At 46.7% G+C, this 7,328-nt stretch overlaps 1 long non-coding RNA gene across 1 annotated transcript; it reads right to left on the bottom strand.

Moving 5' to 3' along the window:
- Nucleotides 1-4,726: 4,726 nt before the first annotated feature.
- Nucleotides 4,727-6,818, bottom strand: LOC309329424. Its single transcript, XR_014151154.1, has 2 exons — nt 5,570-6,818; nt 4,727-5,164 (listed from the first exon to the last, which is right to left on the bottom strand). It is a non-coding gene; the product is annotated as an uncharacterized lncRNA (long non-coding RNA).
- Nucleotides 6,819-7,328: the final 510 nt, after the last annotated feature.

Here is a 7,328-nt window from a genome sequence, read left to right as displayed (position 1 = left end):
CCTGGTATAAGGGGCGCTTGGGGCTCCTGCCCCCTCAATATTTTGAATCGGGGGCCATGTGAACACACCCTAATTTCAAGGCTACAAGAGCATGAACAACTGAGACCAGTTGTAGCTAGCACATCAGTCTAAGATGGTACGAGCTTCTCTGTGTCATGGAAGCAACCTGCGATTCCATAGACAAAACTGGATTGACGAGCACTCCCCCTCACCAACTTCAAACCTATTTCTTCATGAGGGATTGCAGTTTCATCCGAATCTGGGCGAATGCTGCACATCTGAGCAGTTAGACCATTCAGAAACAATACTTCCATCTTGTCTGGATTGAGTTGCAGTTTTTTGGCCCTCATTCTGTCCTTTACTGCACACAAGCAACAATTTAGCATTTCTGCCGTCTCCCTTTAATACTCTGAAATAGTGAATCAGAATTGGGTGTCACTAACTGGCATGACTCTGGAATCTGGACATGGAACAGGACATGGAGTCACAGTCTACAGTATCCTCAGCTGAGGAACAAAACCAGGTTCCTACTGCTTCCTTTTAAAAACAATTATTTTTGTTATTGATTTCTCCAAAATACAGCAAAACAAAAATATCCACACTATAAAGGTGCATCTGTTGATTGGCGCCTAATCCTGGTTTTATTGCCATTCACATCATTAATATAAGTAAAACAAATCATGTCAAATTTATCCTGTTTCTCTTTACCTTTGCCTATCCTCCAGGGCTGAGTTGAGTATTCGGACATTGCCACCATCCCTTGGAGGTGGCAGTGGTGTATTGTGGGTTGCTAGTGCCCGGGGCAAGGCAAATATCCTTGATACCACCTGCCAATAGGCTGGAACAAAGGGGCAATAGCTTAGAGACCTGAGTGGCAGCTGCGGTGCCCCATGAGTACTGAGCACAGCTGAGAGTGGGACGGGCGATTGGTCAGGAGTGGGTATCTTTCTAAAGCCCATACAGAGGGTGCCCTAACAACTGGCCAACACTCAAATCTGCTCCTCAGTCTGCCCGTGTGAAAACTGGGAGATATTCTCTGTGAGGGGGAGGGCACTCTATTCTTAATTAGAGAGCCAGTGAGGTATAGTGGTTAAGAGTGGTAGTCTCGTAATCTGGGGAACCGAGTTCGCCTCTCCGCTCCTCCACATGCAGCTGCTGGGTGACCTTGGGCCAGTCATGCTTCTCTGAAGTCTCTCAGCCCCACTCACCTCACAGAGTGTTTGTTGTGGGGGAGGAAGGGAAAGGAGAATGTTAGCCGCTTTGAGACTCCTTAAAGGGAGTGAAAGGCGGGATATCAAATCCAAACTCTTCTTCTTCTTAATTTATCATTACAGTGGTACTTCGGGTTACATACACTTCAGGTTACAGACTCCGCTAATGCAGAAATATTACCTTGGGTTAAGAACTTTGCTTCAGGATGAGAACAGAAATCGCGTGGCAGCGCCACAGCGGCAGCAGGAGGCCCCATTAGCTAAAGTGGTGCTTCAGGTTAAGAACAGTTTCAGGTTAAGAATGGACCTCCAGAATGAATTAAGTTCTTAACCTGAGGTACCACTGTACTACCTTTTTTCCCCCTTTTGAATTTTTGCACCCCTAATAATTTTTCACCCAGGGAAACTGCCCTGGTACCCCCCACCCACGCGACACCCCTGTGAGGTGGGGGTGACTGCGGCCTTCCCATGACTGGCTGCTTCTAGCCTCACAGCTGCCAGGAGCATTTGGTAATCTTTGCAACGTAGCCCCATTCACTTTCAATTTTGATTTCACTGCAGATGTTCACCACCAGACATTGATTTTGTCAATGTATCTGAGACTGAGGCTGTCATTTTGCTTGCTCAAAAGCCTGCCGCCCGCCCCCATTTCTGGGATCCTGGCTCTGAGCTTGATGTTACGTGATCAGGAACTCGCTGAGGCCAGAGACTGGCAGGCAAGAGCTCTCTGGATTTCAAACCACAGCATCAGGGTGCAGAGGACCAGAGTTGGACCATCTTAAAGGTTGTCACCAGAGTAACCATGGCAGCTGGATCCCCCCTCAATCTGTCTTCATGCTTGTCATAGAATCATAGAGTTGAAAGGGATCCAACCTCTGTTTAAAAGCCTTCAAGGAAAGAGAGCCCACCGTCTTTTGAGGAAGTCTATTCCATGGATGCGGGTAGCACTGTGGTCTAAACCACTGAGCCTTGAGCTTGCCGATCAAAAGGTCGGTGGTTCGAATCCCCACGATGGGGTGAGCTCCTGTTGCTCGGCCCCAGCTCCTGCCAACCTAGCAGTTCGGAAGCACGACAAAAAGTGCAAGTAGATTAATAGGTACCACTCCGGCGGGAAGGTAAACGGTGTTTCCGTGCACTGCTCTGGTGTCGGTGTTCCATTGCGCCAGAAGTGGCTTAGTCATGCTGGCCACATGACCCGGAAAAACTGTCTGCGGAGTGGACAAACGTTGGCTCCCTTGGCCTGTAAAGCGAGATGAGCGCTACAACCCCAGAGTTGTTCACGATTCGACTTAACTGTCAGGGGTCCCTTTTACCTTTACCTTTACTTATTCCACTGACACATGGCTCATAGAACATTCTTCCTAAGGTTTTGCCGGAATATCCTTCCTTGCAAGTGAATCCATCGGTTTGGGTGCTCGCCCCCAGAGCAGCAGAAAGAAAGCTTGCTCCATTTTCCAAGGGAACCTGTGGCAAAACTCCCTCTCTCCAGCCACTTCCACGACAAGGAATTCTCATCTGACCTCTTCTCACATCGAAGGAAACAAGCTTGGCCCAGTAATTGAAGGAAGACAAACAGATCACAAACAATACTGTGAGCATATTTTTGCCCTTTGAGCTCCAGCCTTGAACAAGCAGAAAGAGAATAGAACTCCTCGATCAAAGCCAGAGGCAGAGAGACATCAAAGGTCAACAAGATGGATCTCTTTCCAAGTTTCTTCACTGAGACATGGTCCCTTCTCATTGCCTTCCTAGGCATTTTCATGCTGTATGTACCACTCTGTTATCTTCCTTTTCTTGGGCTATTTTATAACTCTGAAAGTAGAAGGAGCATTTTAAGTCTCCTGAAAGCCTTAGGAGATAGCAGCCTCTCAACTGCAAGGATATCTACTTCCAAGTAAACTTGCATAGGGTTGGGATGTAGAAGCAGTTCTAGAAGCACAGCATGTTGAAAGAGCCTTATCTTATACAGTAAATCTGAAACAAAACTGTTATTTGGTACCCACCTACAAGTGACCACTGGAGGGGCTGTAGATATCTTCCATCTTCTGGGTGCCAACCGTGATGCCACAAGCCTTTTATTTTGAACTCACCTCCCAAACTCTCAACAGCAGAGGAAGATAGTGAAGGAATGGAGACACAGGACAAAGTTTGTGGGCAGAAGCAGCCAATTCCTGACCTACTCTGTCTAGCCCAGGACTGCAAGGGCTTGAAAGCTCAAAAAGAGGGAAGAAGGTGACAACTCTGGAGGATGTACAGGCCACACTTGGAATACTGTGTCCAATTCTCGGCACCACAATTTAAGAAGGATGTTGACAAGCTGAAACGTGTGCAGAGGGCGGCGATCAAGATGATCAATGGTCTGGAAACTAAATCTTATGAGGAGTGCTTGAAGGACCTGGGCATGTTTAGCCTGGAAAAGAGGTGACTGAGAGGAGATATGGAAACCATCTCCAAATATCTCAAGGACTGTCACATGGAAGAGGGAGCCAGTTTGTTTTCTCCTGCTCTGGAGGGTAGGACTCGAACCAATGCCTTCAAGTTATAAGAAAGGAGATTCCAGCTAAACATCAGGGAAAACTTTCTGACAGTAAGAGCTGTTTGACAGTGGAATGGTCTCCCTCAGGAGGTTGTGGAATCTCCTTCCTTGGAGGTTTTTAAGGAGAGGTTGGGTGTGTTACGATATGGATGCAATGCAGCTGCAAAGTGCTAGCTTGAAAAATAAACATGATGGGAATGTTGGGACTGCCCGTGGGAATCAGATGGACAGTCAATTCAAAGTGTGAAGCACCGGAATTAGCTCAGAGTGTAATATGAGCTCTTCTGTTTATTCCTGTCCAGGAAGTGCAGGAAGTTTTTGTCACTAGACTGCTGGAGTTTGAAGAGAGCAGTCATGTTTTTTGTAATGCTGCAAAGACAGAAATAAAGGCATGTAAATACGTTTCTGTCTATCTCTTTCCCCTGCCAGGGGGCAGGAAAGAGGGGTGTGTTCTTCTCACGCTGAGAAGGATCGCCTATTGCGACCTAGCCTGGATCTTGCTGGGGAATGCAGCCAGGGAGGTCAACAGGGAATCATGCCGGGTGCCTGGGAGAGTTGCCAGTTTCTCCTGATATGGGCTTGATTTCCGACAGGGTGGCCATCTGTCGTGTATGATCTCGCTGAGATTCCTGATTTGCAGGAGGTTGGACTAGATAACCCTTGGGTCCTTTCTAACTCTAAGATTCTATGATTCTATGATTATGTGGTTTAATCACTTGGCCTTGAGCAAACTCCCACTGACCATAACTGAACTGATGGAAGTCTCTGGACCACCTTTGTGGACACAACCGCGCAAATAAAATTATAGAAATACCCTTACTGTGTGTGTGTGGGGGGGGAAGGTTGAGTGACCTTTTGCTACCTAGGCCTGTGAAAAAAGAATAATGTTGGGCTCCATGTGTTGTATTCAACTAACTTTCATTTCATTCGTTTGCCATTTTCATCTTCTCTTTATGTAACTCAACACACACTGCAAGTATAAAAATAAATAATGATTTTTTAATTATTAGTATGAAGTACAGCAAAAAAAAAAAACAAGGGTGGGTGTTTGCTCAAGATAAAGAGAACAGGGAAGCAATGAGCTGGGAGAAATCAGCAGGTGGACTTTGGAGCCTTTCTTTATTATAAATGCAGAGCAGGGTGTGCAGAAAGTTGATCTCTAGGAATCGGTGGGTGATTTCATTGAAGGAGCTGTGCAGGCCAATTGCTTTCTGCCCACACCACCCCCCTATTGAAAGCTTAGTGAGGTGGGGCAGACAAATCCCTGCCTTGTTTTCTGGCAACTTTAATTGCAGAATAAGGCAGTGGGATTCTGGGCTGCACCACTGGGCTGGGTCTTCTCCAGAGAGAAAGACTCCTCCATTGAATGATGCATGTCGGGGAGAAGGACAGGCTAAAGTTCAGCAGTTATGAATACCTGAATGAGGGGATTTCAGCTGCGCTTCTGTGTGTTCTTTGCGTGGCGAGTTCCCGCCCCCCACCAGGGTAAATAAAGACACGAGACACCATAATTTAAGGTTAATTGGGTGAATTAGGCCACAACTTTATTGAATTCAGGAATGAGAGGCATTGGCTTAGGCATTGGTCCTAACGACTATCCGGCTCCAGCCCATTTGCTGGAGACACGGGGAAGGGATAACCTTATATCAGGGGAGTCTCCTGCCGAGGCACGGAGCTCCCCCGGGTCACCGCTCTGGGGCGTGCCTTTGGCCCTCACCTCCATAGGCTTCGGACAGGGCCACGCCCCCCGGAGTCCTTTAACGGACCACCCTTCAGTCGCTGGGGGAGGTGATGGCATTCCTCCCCCCCCCATCCTCTTAACCCCTTCTTACCAGCTGCACTTCTGTGTGTTCTTTATCTTAAGACATTGCATGACTGTTCATTTCAGATCACTTTACTACTTTATTTATTTACTGAGAAGGATTTGCATTCTGCATAATGAAAAAACAACTCTCAAGCAGTGTACACAAAGCAATTAAATATGATTAATTCCTCCTCTCCATGCATTGAGGTCCTGATCAGTTTATGCAGGGCATGTGTGAAGAATCCTCTCCTAGGGCCTTACTCCTCCCTGTGAAACCAGTCTGGCAAGTATCTGTCAAGCTGAGCAGACTGTCGATAGAGCATCTTCTGTGTATCAGTAGGGGTAAGTTTGCCAAAGGGATCCAGGGAAGAAAGTATTTATCATGACAAAGGGCAGGGCTTTTTTTTCAGAAGGAACTCACAGGATCTCAGTTCCAGCACCTCTCTGGTGGGTGCCATTGCCATTCTAAAAGAAGGAGGGAGGTTTCATAGTGAGTTCAAGCACCTCTTTTTCTAGAAAAATTGCACTGACAAAGGGATATTCCCATGCTGGCCCAGATGATGCAAACTGTGACCATTATCCGGTATCCAGTCAACACACACTAAAATTTCTGTCTGTAGACCACCTCTTTCTGTGATGTTTGAATGATGTTTTTGGGTGGTTGGGCAATTTTCAAAAGTCTTTAAATAGTCTTTGTGCACCTTGCATTGAGTCTTTGCCTCTCATGAAGGAGGCGGGGAACTTGTTGACTCTGAAAAAACAGTTAATCCAGAATGCGGCAGCTAGACTGGTGACTGGGAGTGGCCGCCGGGACCATATAACACTGGCCCTAAAGGATTTTCCCTGGCTCCCAGGACATTTCCGAGCACAATTTGAAGGGTTGGTGCTGGCCTTCAAAGCCCTAAACGGCCTCAGCCCAGGATACCTGAAGGAGCATCTCCACCCCCATTGTTAAGCCCAGACACTGAGGTCCAGCTCCGAGGGCCTTTTGGCAGTTCCCTCACTGCAAGAAGTGAAGTTATAGGGAACCAGGAAGAGGGCCTTCTCGGCAGTGGCACCCACCCTGTGGAACACCCTCCCTTCAGATGTCAAGGAAATAAACAACTGTCTGACTTTTAGAAAACATCTGAAGGCAGCTCTGAATTGGGAGGTTTTTAATGTTTAAGGTTTTACTACGTTTCTATATGTACTATAAGGCACCCAGAGTGGCTGGGGAAACCCAACCAGATGGGCAGCATTAAATAATAAAATTATTGCTATTATCAACAGAATAATAAAGATCAGCTTTGATTTCACTGGAACTTGCCTCCGCTCATTCATCTCTGACCGCTAACAAACATGGGGGACTCTGAGACCCTTAAAGGGGGGGGGGGTTTAGGCACCCCGCCTTAAATATGGTAACACTGCCTCCCCTCTTGGGATCAGAGGTGCTCCTGAAAAGTGGCCAAAATCCAGCCCAGAAAGGTCGTTCTTAAATGTTTCTTAAAAGAGTATGATGGTTATTTGATACCGAGTGCTTTCAGAAACATGGCAGGACCTGAGTGTAAGTGATCTTTTATGAACAGTTTGTATTTCTCAGGTTATCCCAAATCTCATTGTTTGATCCGAAGAAGGAAATGTTCTGGGGTGGAAAAATACTTAATATGCAACTGGATCGCTTTGGAATCTCAAAAACATTCCGGTACTTGTCTGTAGTTTTCTGCCTTTTATCTTGTGGGCTTATTTAGCATTGACATTCTTAAGAATGTAGCTCCTTCAGTTTGCCAGGGGGCGGTTG

Source organism: Podarcis erhardii (assembly GCF_964252035.2).
Source record: "Podarcis erhardii genome assembly, chromosome: 14".
In the NCBI taxonomy this organism is placed as follows: domain Eukaryota; kingdom Metazoa; phylum Chordata; class Lepidosauria; order Squamata; family Lacertidae; genus Podarcis; species Podarcis erhardii.
Note: the sequence above shows the minus strand (reverse complement) of the source record. Positions and strands in the feature narration are given on the sequence as shown.